General features: G+C 41.8%; 2 long non-coding RNA genes across 4 annotated transcripts in view; both read right to left on the bottom strand.

The window, feature by feature from the left end:
- Nucleotides 1-3,858: 3,858 nt before the first annotated feature.
- LOC142923849 (uncharacterized) lies at nt 3,859-9,852 on the bottom strand. Its single transcript, XR_012940887.1, has 2 exons — nt 9,074-9,852; nt 3,859-5,269 (listed from the first exon to the last, which is right to left on the bottom strand). It is a non-coding gene; the product is annotated as an uncharacterized LOC142923849 (long non-coding RNA).
- Nucleotides 9,853-11,486: 1,634 nt separating this feature from the next.
- The window catches only part of LOC142923850 (uncharacterized), a 58,397-nt gene continuing 49,906 nt past the window's right edge, over nt 11,487-19,977 (bottom strand). For 2 of the 3 annotated variants that reach the window (XR_012940890.1, XR_012940888.1), the window contains 4 exons: nt 18,860-18,951; nt 15,634-15,756; nt 14,622-14,780; nt 11,487-12,464 (listed from right to left, as the gene is read on the bottom strand). This is a non-coding gene — a long non-coding RNA (uncharacterized LOC142923850). The remainder of the gene's footprint in view (nt 12,465-14,621; nt 14,781-15,633; nt 15,757-18,859; nt 18,952-19,977) is intronic. The other variant, XR_012940889.1, reaches the window with a different exon arrangement.

Raw genomic sequence — 19,977 nt, 5'->3', positions numbered from 1 at the left:
TCGACCAGTTTAACACGTAGGCTTTCGCGACCAATATTATTCATAATAAAGGTTTTTGGGTTAGATCGCGTTTATTTATAAATGTGTCGTAACCCTCCACCACCCGACACGGCCAATCAGCAAAAAAAAAAGTGTCACGTTGACAAAAGACAAATAATTCACTACTTCAGCCCACCGGTGTGTTGAAGAGTTAATCCACATTTACAGTTTGAGTACGACGTTTCGCTGGTAAATACTTCCAGCATCATCGGGCAATTCGCCAGAATGGTAAAGCCCTCGCTTGCTCCCGGTTTTATATAGAGCAGCAGGGTGACGTCATCACTTAACTCATCAGGTGCAGTGATTAGAGGCGGAGGGGGGGGTAATGTAATTATATAATCGATTAGTAATCAGTCATTGGTTATGATTAGTAATGAGTTGTAGATTAGTAATTCTTTAAATCAAAATGTAATGTGTATTATTTAATAATACGCTTCCAGGCCGCACTAAGCCGGTAGCTGTCAGAGCGATTAAAGTTATTCTTGTTCCTCTCAATTTCAATGGATTCTCTAATTAGTCTTTGCCAGTAATAATTAGTTTTACACACCACTGCAACATTGTCAAAATCAATTGAGTGTCCTTGTTGACAAGCATGTTCTGCCACTGCCGACAGTTGTGTTTGAGATAATTTAATATTTCTCTGATGTTCTTTTAGTCTTACGCTGATGTTACGTCCCGTCTGCCCAATGTAGCAGCTGCCACATGAACAATTAATCCGATATACACCTTCTGTTGATAGTTTAGGTAATGCGTCTTTAGTGCAAGATACTAGTTTTTGAATTTTGTGTACTGTACCAAATCTTACTGTAATGTTTTGCTTTTGCAAAACGCGGGCTAATTTGTCAGTTACTCCTGAGATATATGGAATTTTTATTGTTTTAACAATCTGGTCGCTTTCAGTAGTATTGCTTTGCGATCGTGATTTGGCATTCAGTGCTCTGTTAATTTGAGCATTATTGTAGCCATTCTGTCGTAGTGCGTCTTTAACGTGTTTAATCTCTCTCACTAGACTCTCACCATCTGACACCGTTTTCGCCCGATGTACGAGCGTCTTGATAAGAGAGGATTTTTGAGCTGGATGATGATGTGATTCTGCATTCAGATAGGCATCAGTGTGCGTTTGCTTTCTGTAAACGCTGTGTGTTATTTTACCGTTTAGGCCATGTCCAAGCAAAATATCTAGGAATGGGAGTGTGTTATTCACCTCCATTTCCATGGTGAACTGGATACTACACAAAGCTAGCGAATTATTATTAATAGAGAGAATACAGCACAATAGGAGTGAATTATCTTACATTTCAGAATCGCTAAAGCAGTTACACTTAGATATAAGCAATAGTGTATCTATGCATTATTGGAATATAATCGATAACATAACACAACAATCGGCTGATAATGTGTTTAAACTAACAAAAACTAACCAAATTAATAAATTTTCTAGACTACAAAATAAACAAATCCCTACTGAAAACCAAAAATGTAAAAACAACGTGACTTTACCGAAAAAACTAAGAATATGAATTACTGCAGTCACGAAAGCTTTAAATCAAAATATAGTGGTGGTAGTTATACACTAGTATACTCGTTGACTTAGTGGCAGTAGTGATACACTAGTATACTCATTAACCTAGTGGTAGTAGTGATACACTAGTATACTCGTTAACCTAGTGGTGGTAGTGATATACTAGTATACTCGTTAACCTAGTAGTAGTATTGATACACTAGTATGCTCATTAACATAGTGGTGGTAGTTATACACTAGTATACTCATTAACCTAGTGGTAGTAGTGATACACTAGTATACTCATTAACCTAGTGGTCGTAGTGCTACACTAGTATACTCATTAACCTAGTGGTAGTAGTGATACACTAGTATACTCATTAACCTAGTGGTGGTAGTGATACACTAGTATACTCATTAACCTAGTGGTGGTAGTGATACACTAGTATACTCATTAACCTAGTGGTGGTAGTGATACACTAGTATACTCATTAACCTAGTGTTAGTAGTGATACACTAGTATACTCATTAACCTAGTGGTGGTAGTGATACACTAGTATACTCGTGAACCTAGTGGTGGTAGTGATACACTAGTATACTCATTAACCTAGTGGTGGTAGTGATACACTAGTATACTCATTAACCTAGTGGTAGTAGTGATACACTAGTATACTCATTAACCTAGTAGTGGTAGTTATACACTAGTATACTCGTTGACTTAGTGGCAGTAGTGATACACTAGTATACTCATTAACCTAGTGGTAGTAGTTATACACTAGTATACTCATTAACCTAGTGGTCGTAGTGCTACACTAGTATACTCGTTAACCTAGTGGCGTTAGTGATACACTAGTATACTCATTAACCTAGTAGTGGTAGTGATATACTAGTATACTCATTAACCTAGTGGTGGTAGTGATACACTAGTATACTCGTTAACCTAGTGGCGTTAGTGATACACTAGTATACTCATTAACCTAGTGGTGGTAGTGATATACTAGTATACTCGTTAACCTAGTGGTGGTAGTGATACACTAGTATATTCATTAACCTAGTGGTAGTAGTGATACACTAGTATGCTCATTAACATAGTGGTGGTAGTTATACACTAGTATACTCGTTGACTTAGTGGCAGTAGTGATACACTAGTATACTCATTAACCTAGTGGTAGTAGTGATACACTAGTATACTCGTTAACCTAGTGGTGGTAGTGATATACTAGTATACTCGTTAACCTAGTAGTAGTATTGATACACTAGTATGCTCATTAACATAGTGGTGGTAGTTATACACTAGTATACTCATTAACCTAGTGGTAGTAGTGATACACTAGTATACTCATTAACCTAGTGGTCGTAGTGCTACACTAGTATACTCATTAACCTAGTGGTAGTAGTGATACACTAGTATACTCATTAACCTAGTGGTGGTAGTGATACACTAGTATACTCATTAACCTAGTGGTAGTAGTGATATACTAGTATACTCATTAACCTAGTGGTGGTAGTGATACACTAGTATACTCATTAACCTAGTGGTAGTAGTGATACACTAGTATACTCGTTAACCTAGTGGTGGTAGTGATACACTAGTATACTCATTAACCTAGTGGTAGTAGTGCTACATAAGCATGCTTACAAAAACAAATCATAACTTGGCCGCTAAGCATGTATGTATGTTGAGCTTAAATTTCGATTTAAAGCTTTGGTGACTGCAAGGATTCATCTTCTTTGTCGTCCCGACAGGTCTGTTCTTTTCACCTGAAGACGGCCTCTTGCGTTGCGGCCGAAACGTCGTGAGAATTTTTTATTGTTTTATATATATTTTGTTATTTTGTTGTTTCTCTTCAACGTGACTTTACCGAAAAAACTAAGAATATGAATTACTGCAGTCACGAAAGCTTTAAATCAAAATTATCAGAGCATGTTTGTTTGCATATTCACCACAAGTACCGTGTGTGGTTAATGCAGACTTGATTCATTGCAACAGGTTTCTAATTGGTTGTTTGAACATTTTAACACCACTTCCTGTTTTACTGCCAGAAAGGGTAAAACCTTTTGTTATTTTTCACACTGATTCTGGAAAAAGGTCCCATGATACAGCTTGTTTGGCTGGATGGGGCTAAATGGATGTGTCATAGGCTAGAAGAGAGATGGAATGATGTGGTACAGAAGGATGTGGATGGAGCTAATTGGACTTTGATGACTTGTACCAACAGTGTCAAAATCGGCCTCTGTGGAGGAGGTTTTCATATAAAGTCTTATAACTGTTTTCACAAGATCCCTAATCTCAAGCAAAAAGCCACCAGACACGAACATGTGACACATTTCAATGTTTATTTACCCGATTGCTACTAAGCATGCATCAATTTCCAATTGCAGTCGACAGACACATTACGGTTTGATGTGGAAAATAGACTGTTGCAGAGTGTGAATACGATCTTCAAATATATATATTTTTGAGAGCAGCTTACAGTCTTTTACATGATGAAGGATCATTGCCATTTATCATCCCGACCAGTAAACCATCTTAACCAATCAAATATGCTATGATTTTTGGAATACCATGAAACACTATTAAAGTGTTCATTTTTGTACATATTTTCATGAAATGTTTCCAATAGATGTTTATATAGTTTTCTTACATGCGTCATGTAGTTCACTATAATAATGGTTTTGATATCACGCCATTTACACAGGAGCGTCTCAGATAAGGGGCGTCTCAGATAAGTGCCATGCAGCACATTTCATGAGGTTATCTAAATTAATTTTTTGCAGGCTCCTTGTGCAAACCAGTCTTGTTTTCACGTCGTTAGTAAAGCAAAACTCACAAACTCATGGACTGTGTTGACCGGGGGAGGTGAAGATAATCAACAATAACCTTGCCATGGACATACTCTAAGACAACCTCTGTAAAGGACGTTCTCCCTGTGGAACTCATCATCCCTTCTGGATGCCCCGATCATTGCAGTGGTCCCCTAGAAGGCCAATAGACCCCTCTCTGAGTACCCCGACTGCTCAACATCCATGGCAATTAATGTATGGGAGATGCGAGTTGATGACCCAGGTGAAAATAAAACAAGAATATAAATGTATCATACGTAGTTTGGACAACACTCACTTTGCTATCATGTATAATCAGGTTGGGCCAAATATTTAGACAGTGCATTCATTATTCATTGTGTCAGTTTTGAAAGAATTAAGCAACATTGAAAAATAGCAAGCTCTGTCTTCATCTTCTGCCAATGCCAACATCATGCTCATGTTTGCTTTGCCAGGCCCGTTGACATGTGTGGCAAACCCAAAAGTTAAAAACGCTATTGACAACGCATGTAAAAAAAAGACTTTTCTGATTTGACCCAAAATCCGTGTTCACTTGGAAATCATTTTTGCATTATGGTGCAGTTAAAATATAGTATTCAGCTCATTAAATTAACCTTTAAACATTAACTTTAAATCAGTTTTTGAAAAATATATTTATTGCCTTAATTAATTATTTTGATGTATAGTTCCCATAATATTTATATCCCTGGTCTATAGTATTCTGCTTGTGCAGAAATGTGTAAGAGACTACTGCATGTTCTGGTGAATCCAGTCCATGAACTTGGCGACGGTGCGCTAGACACCTGGCTGGTAAGCCCGTGCACAGCCAACACCCCAGCTGGCGATTCCAGAAAGGAACCAGCGGCCGTTTGAGTCCTGGCAAACAAAGGGCCCCCCAGAGTATCCCTGCAACAGACACACACGACACCAATGTTAGAAGTTTACTGACTGACAAGGAGGCATGATGGAGCGCTGATTACAATGACCCAGTATAGGAAATGGCATGTCATGATACCAAAGAAGGCATATCAGAAGGTCCAATAAGTAGGTTTAAATGTTCAGTGCAAAGAGCAGTAGAACTGAGAGGCAGGCTTGAAATGTTGTGGGACTGGGATCCTGAATGAGGACTTTGTTGTGGAAGGCCCATTCAGGACATGGCATTAAAACTCCGCTCTCCTCTTACTTAAAAACAAACAAATGTCACAAAGGGTGATTAATGCACTCAGCAGTGACTTATCTGTGTGCTCCAGTTTCCTTCCACATATATACACTCACTAATTGGCTGGCAACATCTGGACATATATAGAAATGCAGGGCAATTATTGGCGCAGGCTCACCTCCCTTGCAATATTCCAGCTTGGTCTTTGGCTCCTCTGCAATTCTGAGATGCAATTATCATGAACGACGCTATATAAAATGAATCGCTATATATACTTTTAAATAGCTTAGCAAATGTGCTAAATTATCAGTGACAATTTGCTTCATTCGGAAAAGCCACATAGATCAGAAGGCTGGGAATGCGTTCACGTCGTGCTGAACTGGGAGCTGTGCGAGTGACTCGAAGCGTGGCTGCCCCTGTGGTGCCCCAGCTGATGCCCGCATCGCTCGTGCCACTCTCCTGGACCACCGAGTCGTGGAACTACCCGCGGGACCCTGAGTCAATGCGACTCGTGTCACTGAGGGAGTGGCCGCAGGGCAAGTGAATGTCAGGTGCCCACAACTTGATCGGCATTATTTTATATTGGCAAGCTTTAGGCAACCCTGTGATGAATTTGTATGTTTGTCTATAGGATACATTCATCATAGTAACAGGACTTTTCTTACCAAAATTTGTTCTTAATTATCATGGGAACTCAACACGTTCGTAAATAACAATGACCTTAAAATTAAATAAAAATGGAAAAATGTAGACTTTTGGGCAATGGCCCTTTTTCATTGTACAAATGGGAGACGGACCATTGCCCGAAACGTTGCATATAATGTTGTGTCTATTGAGGCCACAACATTACTGACTAATGTGTTGAGCTTTTTAGTTAATTGTTCTTGGGCACCACTGCCAACGCAGCAACAGCATTGCCAAATAATAATGTATCATCGGGTTAACTTATTAGTACTCCATACTGCTCAGTCTGGGTCAGCGAAGCATTGAACCAGTTCAGATTTTGCTTTCCACTGATACTAGCCATGACTGGTTATCAAACTCATGTGGCTGGCTTCCACAGCAGAGCACGCTGAACAACACTGCCATTGCCGTGAATATTACATGTTTATATTATTATTATAACATACAATACTTGTTTCCTACCACGTGTGTTGATTTCGATTTAAAGCTTTCGTGACTGCAGGGATTAATCTTCTTGGTTTTTTCGGTAAAGTCACGTAAAAGGGAAATAATAAAAGAATAATAATAAAACATAATAAAATAAAATTATCACGACGTTTTGGCCACAACACAAGCAGCCGTCCTCAGGGGAAGAAACAGAGCTGTCGGAAAGACAGCGCTCCAATGAACACTGCTAAGCTTGGCAGCGTATTTTAAGCTGGATGGGAGGAGCAGAGCGCCTTGACAAAGGAGTTTACATATCAACAGAATAATTTTGCATTGAAGTAGCTATGTTAATGTGAGAGATTAGCAGGATGTTAAAGTCAGAAATTAGCATGTAACTGGGAGATTAGCATAATGTTAATGTGACGAATTAGCATGTAACTGGTCACGGAAGTGGCTATGTTAAAGTCAGAGTTTACATATCAACAGAAGAATTTAGTATACATTGAGGGAAAAAAGTATTTGATCCCCTGCTGATTTTGTACGTTTGCCCACTGACAAAGAAATTATCAGTCTATAATTTTAATGGTAGGTTTTTTTGAACAGTGAGAGACAGAATAACAACAACAAAAATCCAGAAAAACGCATGTCAAAAATGCTATAAATTGATTTGCATTTTAAGAGGGAAATAAGTATTTGACCCCCTCTCAATCAGAAAGATTTCTGGCTCCCAGGTGTCTTTTATACAGGTAACGAGCTGAGATTAGGAGCACACTCTTAAAGGGAGTGCTCCTAATCTCAACTTGTTACCTGTATAAAAGACACCTGTCCACAGATGCAATCAATCAATCAGATTCCAAACTCTCCACCATGGCCAAGACCAAAGAGCTCTCCAAGGAAGTCAGGGACAAGATTGTAGACCTACACAAGGCTGGAATGGGCTACAATACCATTGCCAAGCAGCTTGGTGAGAAGGTGACAACAGTTGGTTTGATTATTCGCAAATGGAAGAAACACAAAAGAACTGTAAATCTCCCTCGGCCTGGGGCTCCATGCAAGATCTCACCTCGTGGAGTTGCAATGATCATGAGAACCGTGAGGAATCAGCCCAGAACTACACGGGAGGATCTTGTCAATGATCTCAAGGCAGCTGGGGCCACAGTCACCAAGAAAACAACTGGTAACACACTACGCCGTGAAGGACTGAAATCCTGCAACGCCCGCAAGGTCCCCCTGCTCAAGAAAGCACATATACATGCCCGTCTGAAGTTTGCCAATGAACATCTGAATGATTCAACTCGCCGTGTTTGGAGGAGGAATGCTGCCTATGACCCCAAGAACACCATCCCCACCGTCCAACATGGAGGTGGAAACATAATGCTTTGGGGGTGTTTTTCTGCTAAGGGGACAGGACAACTTCACCGCATCAAAGGGACGATGGACAGAGCCATGTACCGTCAAATCTTGGGTGAGAACCTCCTTCTCTCAGCCAGGGCATTGAAAATGGGTTATGGATGGGTATTCCAGCATGACAATGACCCAAAACACACGGCCAAGGCAACAAAGGGGTGGCTCAAGAAGAAGCCCATTAAGGTCCTGGAGTGGCCTAGCCAGTCTCCAGACCTTAATCCCATAGAAAATCTCTGGAGGGAGCTGAAGGTTCGAGTTGCCAAAAGTCAGCCTCAAAACCTTAATGACTTGGAGAAGATCTGCAAAGTAGAGTGGGACAAAATCCCTCCTGAGATGTGTGCAAATCTGGTGGCCAACTACAAGAAACGTCTGACCTCTGTGATTGCCAACAAAGGTTTTGCCACCAAATACTAAGTCATGTTTTGCAGAGGGGTCAAATACTTTTTTCACTCATTAAAATGCAAATCAATTTATAACATTTTTGACATGCGTTTTTTCCGGATTTTGTTGTTGTTATTCTGTCTCTCACTGTTCACATAAACCTACCATTAAAATTATAGACTGATAATTTCTTTGTCAGTGGGCAAGCGTACAAAATCAGCAGGGGATCAAATACTTTTTTGCCTCACTGTATATATAAATAAATAGTGCATATTTAGTGTATCATTGAGTGCATGTTTACGTGCTCTAACCCAAAAATCTCGATTATGGACTCAAAAAACCGCTGGGAGACTTCTCACTCAGACCCGTAGCAAGACGATATCTCCCCAATATTCAAATTGTTCAAATATCCCCCGAACCAGCCCAGGATAAATTTAAAGATCATACTCGGCATTCTGAAGGTCCTCCGTGTCCTGACAATGATCACGTTGCCACGTTTACGCTTCTTACAAATATTTTTGCCCTGTTGAATCGATCACCAAACCCAAGTGACGGTAATGTTACGGTAAAAAAAACTCAGTGGGTGACCTCTGGGCACAGCATGACCTTGCAAACAGACGACCAATCGAGTTAAATAAACATGGGAAACGCACCTCGATGAACAGGCTGACTTCCCTGTGTGTTCGGACAAACTCGCAGGCAAAACGAACATGTCCCGAATGCCCACGTCCTTCAGGAACTGCATCTGGAGGTGTTGGCACACCAATTGCATCACCTAGCAAAAGAGGAAAACAGCAGGAACGACGTGAATACATCATCGCCATGCAGCAGTCTACGCCCGTCAATTTCTCACAGCGGTAGTAAGGTCCTTAGGTGTCTGGGAGCACAAGGCAGGTGCAGGTGGGTGAGTCATAATTTCCTTCCCTTACGCCAAAACTTATTTCAGGCTGTGCAAGAGATAATGACACAGGTGAATTGTCACAAAAAGCCACTTAGAAAGCTGCCATGCTGTTAATGGTTAGTAAACTGAACTCACAGACCAGAGGTCGCTAAATGGGTACACCACAGTTAGCTGATCGGCAAGTCGTGTGTGATGCAGCAAAGTGTGGCTTTCAGCCGGCTCTTCCAACACATCTGGTCAACGTGGAAAAGTAGAATATGGGACCTTCCTGGTGTGGACTAATCAGTTTCAAAGACAATGCATATATTATCAGAGCATGTTTCCATGTTCACCACAAGTACGTGTGGTTAATGCAGACAGGATTCCTTGAATAAGGATTCTGTTTGGTGTTTTAACATCTTGACACCTGTTGTATTGCCAGAAAGGGTAAACCCTATTGTTATATGGAAAAGTAGACCAAATACTCGTAAAGAGTTCGCTCTCATGAAGGTCTTTTCACCAGTGGTGGTGACCAAGCAATTGCAGAGCTGCACTTTTATATAAGTCAGGTCAAAGCCAGATACACATTGGAGGATAAACATCCCACGGTGGCTGGGCAATTGTTGTGCAATAATGTCAGGTCAAACTTACTTAGAATATTTACAGGTGCATTTTATTCATGCCGTATATATTAATGCACACATTGTGTAGTAGTATTATTAAACTCACCTTTAATGACGATGACCATAAACATGATTAAGAGTGTGACTATTAATGAATGTGCGACTGTACGATGTGGACGTAGCGGAGGGGCCCCCCACGGTGAGCGGTGACGCAACGCGCGCAGTGGCCCGCGTCACGTGGTTGACACCTCACGTGCACAGAGCGAGGCAGGCAGAGCCAGAGGGGGGCGGCGTTGCCTAGGCGATGCTGGCGTCCTCGCGGTCTACTCCACGGTCAAGCTGCGTGTCACTTGGTGACCCCCCCACCGCCTCTTACTGGACACCTGTGAGTGAGAGCTTGATAGCGCTTCGGATTTCTCCAGGGTCAAAACAGATTTTGATTCCCAGTACAGTGTGCACAGCACCTGTACGACGGGTCCTCGTTTAACGCAGTAGATGCGTTCCTGAAAAGTGCCGCGCTAAGCGAAAATATTTCCCCCGTAATGAATGTCCACGCGCAGTCAGAATTGGGTTACAAATAACTTGGGGGGACGCCGCCGCGTTACCGTCTCGTCTCGCTCAACCGCGCAGCTCAAGAAAGTAGTTCGGCGTCGACCGCTCACAAGTCGCCTTATGGCGGTGCGCGTTCCCTAAATGAAGGCAACCGCGTTATAGCGTGAACACGCGGGACAGACCCAGTTGTCGTGTGCGGGTCAACTCCCTGAGATAAACTTGCTGCCGACTTCATGCGTTGTATACGCCCAGTGCTCAGCCAATTGTTGTGAGCGTCGCTCCTCTGCCCTCTGTTGTTAATGGAGGGAGACTGCAGCCAACTGCCAAGTATCATCCTTCGTGAGCCTCTTCAAAACGCTGATCTTGACACCGCTGGAAGCAGCCATTGGCCTTGACCTCACCCCACAACAGTGCAAGTTTAACCGCTCAACATTAAAACACAACGATGGGTCGCTTGCACCAATCGCACAGCATCACAGCGTTGACTCTCAGCTGTTGCTTGTGTAGAGGGGGTCAGATTGTCCAGACATTCGGTTGATACTAATAGGGTTTATTATTTGCCAGTATTGCAGATTATTTGAATTCCATTTGTTTGGGCGTCAGGGTGGTGCAGTGGTCACGCCCGTGCATGGCATCTTCTGAAGGAGTGCCTGGCTTAGCTTTCCTAATTCTGGTCCCTTTCTCTGCAAAGGTTTACTCCCATAGCAAAACAACAACAAAAACATACACTGTAACTGGTACTAGTCAAACATCTGGGATTGTTTTTGTTATGCTGCCTTGCCCAAAATGGCATTTGGTGATAAAAAAAATTTGGCAGGAATTGATGCACTAATGCAATTTGAACTCTTATATATTTTTATTTCATGACTTGCTTAGCGTTCATATTCTTGGTTCTTTCCGTAAAGTCACGTAAATAGAAAACAAGAAATAAAATTCAAATTAAATAAAAAAAATCAATAAAAAAACAAATAAAAAATAAATTGAAAATAATAAAAGCAAAAAACCCAGGACGTTTCAATCGCAACACAAGCGGTCTTTATTTTATTGTTTTTGTTTGGTGTTTACGTGACTTTACCGAAAGAACCAAGAATATGAATTCCTGCAGTCACGAAAGTTAAGTCAAAATTTGCTTCGCGTTCCTTTACTTTGCCCTCCTATCTGTTTGTATTGTTGTTTGTTGTTGTAACTTTCTGACTCGCCCCGACTGGACATCTGTGAAAAAGAGCTTAATAGCTCATCAGATTCGTCCAGCCTAATTAAAGATTCTGATTCGGACATTAACTGACCCAGTTTTCGCGTGGAGATCACGGCCAGGATGTGGAACAAAGGGACCCCCGGTCACACTCACGTCGAATGCCTAGGGCATTGCACAGCATTTAAATGGACTAGTTTTGTGAGATTGAGTGGTGGCTTAGGGAAGGCCTTTATTCAACAATGTATATCATGGCCGATAAGAATTTTTATAGTCATACACCATAGCCCACGATTTCCTGCACCGTTCATTCACTTGAGGAGACTGCGCATGGTGGAGATGGATGACCCTCGGTATCCTGTCCCAAAGTGATTCCAGTGGTTCAGGTAGTGGAAGAGTTGCTAGAGCTTCTGGTTCTTGCCGAAGCCTTGTGACTTTGGGATGAGAGCGTGGTAGGATGAGTGAAGCGTGGAGCTAAAGCTCCTGGAACATCCTGTACCCAAACAACACCAAACATTCAAAATCTTACAATGCTGCTGTTCCAGCACGAACAACATAACAATGAACAACATATTCTTAGTTTTTTCGGTAAAGTCACGTTGAAGAGAAACAACAAAATAATAAAATATATATAAAACAATAAAAAATTCTCACGACGTTTCGACCATAACTCAAACGGTCGTCTTCAGAACAAAATTCTACTCACCTGGTATCGACAATCAAGGGTATTTCCCTGTCCCCAGACGACCTGCTTGTCAGTTTTGATGTAGTTTCCTTATTCACCAAGGTTCCTGTACCTGACACCATTGCAATCATTGAAGACTTAGTTCATCAAGGACTAAACACTGAGGTACCCCCCCTGGTGAGACATTGTTTAACCAATACATACTGCACTTGGAATGGAACTTTCTACAAACAGAGGGCACCCCAATGGGCTCCCCCCTTTCTCCAGTTATAGCTAACATTTTCATGGAGAAATTTGAGACTGACGCCATCCAGACTGCCACTCTGCGCCCAACCTTATGGAAGAGGTACGTGGATGACACTTTTGTCATCTGGCCACATGGCCGGCCTGCTCTAGACCAATTCTTCGACCACATCAATTCCATACACCCAGCCATCAGATTTACCATGGAAGTCGAAATAGATGGCAAGATACCTTTTTTGGATGTCCTAATTAAAAAGAGACCTGATGGTTCAATGAGCCACTCTGTCTACAGGAAAGCTACCCATACGGATGCTTATCTGAAACCGGATTCCCACCACCATCCATCACAGAAGAATTCTCTCATCAAGACTCTGTATCACAGAGCCCAATGCATATCCGACCAGGAACACACAAGCAGTGAACTCAAGCACGTACACCAAGCTCTTAGGGCTAATGGTTACTCCGACTATACAATCCGCAAAGCTATCACTCAAACCATGAAGAAGAACCCTCTTGAGGAGCCTTTCAAAACCATCACATTACCCTACATTGCTGGGATCACAAAAAAGATCTCCAAAATCTTGAATAAACACAAGATCCAGGTCCGTTTCAACACATTACATAAAATCCGTGATCTGGTTCCGTCTGTAAAAGATGTGATTCCGGACATACAATACCCTGGTGTCTACAAACTAAGTTGCCTCTGTGGTAGTAGTTACATTGGAGAAACCAAACGCCATGTCTCGGACCGCATTCGTGAACACAAAGCAGACCTTAAACACGGTAGGACCAACACCTCGGCCGTGGCAGATCATTGTTATAATTCAGTAGGCTCACATGACATTGACTTTTCCAAGACAGAGGTTCTTTGTAAGCCATCTGGCTTCCATGAGAGATTCGTTCATGAGGCTATCCACATATACAAGCACAGAGACAATTTCAACCGAGAAGATGAATTCTATCTTAGCAATCATTGGAAAGATTTGATAAACCATTTCAGGTCTTAATTGATTGTTCACGCTTACAGTGGCTTTCAGACAGCAAACATTATACAAAATTTCGTCTCCCCCCTCCTCTTTTCAGAATATAGATGGACTAGTCCTGGGTAAACTGCCAAATCGTTGCGCGTGGCGCTAACGGTTTTTATAAATAAATAAATGCGCCGTTTAAAAATTAATTTATGCGAACCAACACACCTGAAGACGACCGTTTGAGTTATGGTCGAAACGTCGTGAGAATTTTTTATTGTTTTATATATATTTTATTATTTTGTTGTTTCTCTTCAACGTGACTTTACCGAAAAAACTAAGAATATGAATTACTGCAGTCACGAAAGCTTTAAAATCAAAATGAACATTTTCACAAATTCAACGTAATGCAGGTAATTGAGTGGCTCGAGGTTAATTTCAATGTCAGAGCACCGAGCCAATGCCATTGAGGTCCTCCGTTCAAAATTCAGTGAGCCATCTATCAACAAACGTTCCTGCGAATTGAGGGCAGGAATGCTGTGCTCTCAACTTGGTCACCAATGGCTGCTCAGTAAACATAATGTCAAATGTGTTTTGTTCACTGAAGCATATCCCAGCTCTGAGGGTTTGAATTCTATTTGACGTGTAATGAATTATCTTCAGCTTGGATTCCTGGTAAAGCACATCAGTGGCAACTTGTCTCTGAACCAGGGGTTCCTTGTTCGACAAACTGTGTTTCTGGAACATTCAAGCATCCTCAAGTGCCGTGGATAAGTAAGAGTTTTATCGTTCCACTATTGTTTTGTGCACCGTATCAGCTTTAACAGGATTTGCCCAAAAAGCCTTAGCAAGGAAGGATGAGTCTTTGTAAGTTAGCAAATATAGAGGGTGGAGACCTCAGCATGTAGAGATCTCAACCACAACTCTACCTGGTCTCTGTTATTTAATTAATGAGCCAGCCCTTGCCACAGAGGTTATACGAATGAACCTTGCATGCCACAGACAGGGCAGTGAACGGCAGTTGCTGCTATTGTTTTGGTTGTTTGTAGCTTTTTTACCCAGCGATGGCAAGCTCGTACTCCGAGTGCCTATAGAAGGAGGCTGGGTCAAAGATCACGGGCCCTTCATGAATCTCTGCAGCGTTCCCAGTCCATAGGTCACCGTGGAGCAGTGCCGGAACCACCTCTACATCCCGGAAAAAAATCCCCCAACCGAAGCTGCACACCACGCAAAAAACAACACCACTTTATTCATGATAACGTTGTTTTCGAGTTAGATCGCATAAATTTACATGCGTCGTACACCCACCTCCAATTGCCATTAGGCAATTGCCAGAAGTCAGAACGCTTCTGGCAATTGCTTGATGCTGGTTGTAATCACCAGCGAAAGGTCGTACTCGTTTGAATATGTTCTGCGTTTCCTCTCTAACACACCAGAGTGCCGAAGCAATAACATAAATGGCACGTTCTGTTCATGTCAGAAACATTACTAATGGGCTGTGTTGGGTGGATGTGGGTGTACGACGCATTTACACTGACACGATCTAAGCCAAAAAAAACTTTATCATGAATAATATTGGTCGCGAAAGCCTGCGTGTGAAACACCACTTTACCTTTAAAGTCACCTCGAAAACCCACTGCGATCAAATGGGTTTCCCATATGGCTGTGCAAATGATGAGCTACACTGCTGCATGTATTAACTCTTTCCTGCTCCGAGATGACTGCAAGTTGCGGGGTGCATCCCGTTCACCGCTGAATCTCGTGTACGCCATCGGAACGTAATAGGAAGTAAATATTAAAAAACTTTATTAGTACCGAGGATCCCACAAGGCCGTGCGGGAAGGTGTGTAGCACAGTTTGGTACCAGCTATAACAGAGTGCTGTCCTGTCGCTACGGTGCTCTGTGGCGAGTACAATGTCTTTAAAAACAACGGCGCTATGCCTCTCTAAATAAAATTACCGCTGAACCGCTTGCGCGTCCCGAGATTCGGTGAACGAGACCCATCCTGAAATGAGCAGTCGTCTCGGAACAGGAAAGGGTTAAGGGCGAGAGTGAAACAGCTTACGAACCTGAAGCCGAGACCAGAGCTCGCGGGTTTCCCGTTCACCGTAGTCCTTCTCTATCATGTCCAGCTGAAGCTGCAGTCGCTGCCGTGAGAAGAACGTCACCCAGTCCTCCTGCCACTCATTCAGCTGGTGGCATAAATATAGTTTTATTACGGACATTTAGAAACATAAGCAAATAATACCTACTTTATTTGGCCAATCCTTGACCTAAAACAGGGATATTCACTCATTTTCGGAGGGGGGCCACTTTCGCGAATAAGACATTATCAGTGAAAGAGCCACCTCACATTTAAAACCATTGGGGGGTTTGACAGCATGATGGGGTGTTTTCACTTGTGTGTATTGTCGGGGACTGCACGTCAGGGGTCGCAGTAAAAAGGACACCAGGGACTGCCACCGGCCCGCGGGCCTTGCAATGAAGAACACGGACTTAAGATGTCACCCAGCAACGTTGAAATTTACGTACAAATGGCTGGGTAATTCTTAAGACATAATTCGACACTCATGTTATGTACCGATTATCATGGTGTAGTCTTTGAACATCTCATTTCAGCCACCAATTGATATCCTCATAAAAAATACAACAGCATTGATCCTAACGATAGGTTCTGCACTTAATTCCCACACCTCCGTTTAGCACGGTTGGCTATGTACGGTGGAAAGGAAGTTCAACATACATTCATACAAGTCTGTCAAACCCGGCTGAGTGTAATTGGTAATTAGCGAAAACATAACTGATTATGTGAACACTGGTTATGCAAGATCGATCTCTGAGGGAACTTGAGTGACATCTGGTGATGTCAGTTGTAACTGTGTGCCCTGTTATCAATGGTACAACTGTGTGCAATGGAAGAAAATATATGCATTTTTTTAATCAAATATATTGTTTTATAAATTTGTGTACTTATGCAAGATAAAATGTACGCCAATCTAGTTCTTCTTAAAATGTAACCTTAAACCAATGTTACCATCATCAGTGGTTAATAGACTATTACACAAAGGACTCTCATATTTCTACGATGTAATACTAATTAGACTGACATCTGAACAACAGCTGATTTCACCGCTCCATGATAAAACTAATTTAATCAAGTAAACATTATTGCCGTTCCTATAAAACTTTGGTCACCCAGGCTGTCCTTCAACAAAAGGGTACATTAAATCTATAATATAGTTTTTCTGGGTTAGATCGCATAAAAATAAATGAGCCGTTAAACCCACCACCACCTAACAGCCAATTAGTAAGGTTGTCACGTAAACGGAACATGCCAATCCGCTACTTGTACAGCAAACAGAAGTGTTGGAGAGAAAATCCACAACATTTACAATCTGAGTATGACGTTTCGCCAGTAATTACAACTATCATCATTAGGTGGACAGCCAAATTCGTAGAGAAATCCTCCTGTTTCATTCCTTGGAGGGATAGATGTGATTACGTCACTTGTGAGCCCTTCACGAATTGGAATGTTCTGTTTATGTGACAAACCTTACGAATTGGCTGTGTCGGTGGTGGCGGGTTTAACGACAAATTTATATTTCAACGATCTAACCCAAAAAAAAACGATATTATGGATGATATTGGCCGCGAAAGCCTACGTGTTAAACGGGTATATTAAAATTTAAATGGGCTACAACCAGTTTCATGACTTTAAAGCGGAGATCACATGTGGGATGTAACCACAGCATATAGCCGTATGAATCCCACATACTCTACATCCTCCTGCCCAGGGTCCATACCTGTTGGGAGAAATTCAAGACTGAAATTTTTATCAAAATCTGTAAAGCACATGAGAACCTTAATTTAGCAGTCTCAAACTGACTGGGACCCCTGTCGTGACGGAGCAGCTGAACATTGCACAAAATCATCAACCCATATACAGATATATACCAAGGGTGACCAACTTTCCTGACCCTACCAGCAGCATACCATAATCTTCAGATGGCCGCGGGAGCCACAAGAGATAAAGATTAGCCATACAGAAGTTGACTCGTGTCGACTGGCTGTGGAATTTTGAGTTTAGAAATCTCAGTGCCCTGGGAGTACTCATGGCCTGCCTCCGATACCAGATTGTTCTCACTTCATATAAAGTTAAATTGAAGAGTTACAAATTAGCAGCGCCTCTGCAGAGCCACACTTGAACTGCCCAGGAGCCACATGCAGATGCCGAGCGATGGTCTGGCCAACCATGGTATTTTCTGTACATTATAGACTTGTAAATCTAGCGTATATACAAAATTAGCTGAAAACATTTATTTGAGCATTTACTCTATTGCCCTTTAATGAATGAATAGCAAAACTACATGAACTCTCTCCTAAAGCCTTCTTTTGGCTAGCAGACCTTGACATTTATCTCCTGAACATATTGCGATTATATTCTTGGTTCTTTCGGCAAAGTCACGTAGAAGGGAAATAATACAAATAAAACATAATATAATAAAATTATCACGACATTTCGGCCACAACGCAAGCAGCCGTCCTCAGGTGAAGAAACAGAGCTGTCGGAAAGACAGCGTCTTAATGAACACTGCCCAGTGTTCACTGCCCAGTGTTCATTAAGACGCTGTCTTTCCGACAGCTCTGTTTCTTCATCTGAGGACGTCTGCTTGTGTTGTGGCCGAAACTTCGTGAAAATTTTATTATATAATGTTTTATTTGTATTATTTTATTATTTCCCTTCCACGTGACTTTACCGAAAGAACCAAGAATATGAATTCCTGCAGTCACGAAAGCTTTAAATCGAAAAATATTGCGATTAGCAAAAATATAAAGGGACGCAATGTTGAATTCTCTAAGTCTCCTTTGCAGAAGAGTTTGCCCTGATGGACTTTCATATATTACCCAACATAATTCATATAAAAGTACATTGCACACACATGAACAATACAGTTCCCTTCATCACAAAGATGGCTAAAACAAAGAGATGAATGTGATTAGGTGTGGAAAATCATGACCGCTGGCTCACTGGTTGTGTTCATGTATGAAATAATGACAGCATGTGTGTATCTCATTCACTAGCTCAATCGCTTGATTTTTACGATTAATAAACAGCTGTATGAAATGTGTGTTTGTTTACACACAAATCGCCTGTTAACACATATTCATTAGATCCCATTGGCATGCCTACTCTCAGTGCGAAGGAATGTCAACATAATACATAGTTGACATGATGCTAGGGTTGGATCGGTGGGCCTAGTTTTCCACATGTTTTACAATTTCATGATTCAATACCGATAGTTTTCTCTTCCTTGTGAAGCCTCTCTCCAATCTTCCTGTTGTGAAGGTGCATTTCAGCCAGATGCTGCCCCAACAAGCCTGAGCCCCTGTCAGAGTGTACAACACAATAGACCTGTCAAAGAAAATATTAACTTTATCATGTCAACAAACCCCAAGTAATAATTCATATGCAAACTAAACTACATCATATTTGTCCAGGTGGCCTGTGGCCGAGAACCTCGCTTGAAAATACGAATATATCAGTTCACATTCTGGTTTGGGTGACTCAAAACAATATTCTTCTGGGGTTTATACAATGAGTGTTACTTCCTGGGAAGTCAATCCTATGTAGACTATAAATGAAACCATTTTTTATTTTACCAGAGCTATTTTTCAGAACCGACCTGGCCACAAATGATAGCCTAACGAAGTGGCTTATCACAGGGAAATTTATAGCAGCCAAATGCTCAAAATACTCATGTTTCTAAATGTGCAGGGAAAAACTGGAGAAACCGGAGAAAAATCTGCACGACCATGGGGAGAACATGCAAACTTCAAATATACAGCAGGCGTCAAGGTCGGGATCGAACCTACGAAGTCCAATATACCAGGCGAGGCAGTTAACATCTCCTAGCCACCATGGCGCCCCATTCTCTGACTTATCCACCCACCCACCGACTCGTAAAGCCACCCACCCACTCACTCACCGTGCCACGTACTGAATCTCTAAACCAACAACTCAACCACAAACTCACTCACCCTGCCACGTACTGAATCTCTAAACCAACAACTCAACCACCCACCCACTCATCCAACCTCTCACTTACTAAACCAGCCACTCACCAACCCACCGACCCACTCATCCACCTATTCACTTAAATAGTTCAACTACAATTGAATTATTTAAAATTCACCAGGTAAGGCCCACTGAGCTATATAGATCCTTGTCGGAAACGACGTGGCAAACAAATGATAGCTCAAAGAAGTGGCTTATCACGTGGACATTTATAGCAGCCAAAGCCTCTAAATGTATATTTCTAAATATGCATGAAAAACTCGGAGGTCCCAGAGAAAAATCCATGCAACCACAGGGAGAACATGCAAACTCCAAATATACAGGCGTCACAATCGGG

The sequence above is a fragment of the Petromyzon marinus genome, unplaced genomic scaffold, assembly GCF_048934315.1.
Source record: "Petromyzon marinus isolate PM22_M1 ecotype Great Lakes invasive population unplaced genomic scaffold, UKy_Petmar_22M1.pri1.0 PM_Scaffold_8, whole genome shotgun sequence".
NCBI classification, from domain to species: Eukaryota; Metazoa; Chordata; class Hyperoartia; order Petromyzontiformes; family Petromyzontidae; genus Petromyzon; species Petromyzon marinus.
The sequence above is the reverse complement of the archived record's forward strand: the minus strand, read 5'-3'. Positions and strand labels throughout refer to the sequence as shown.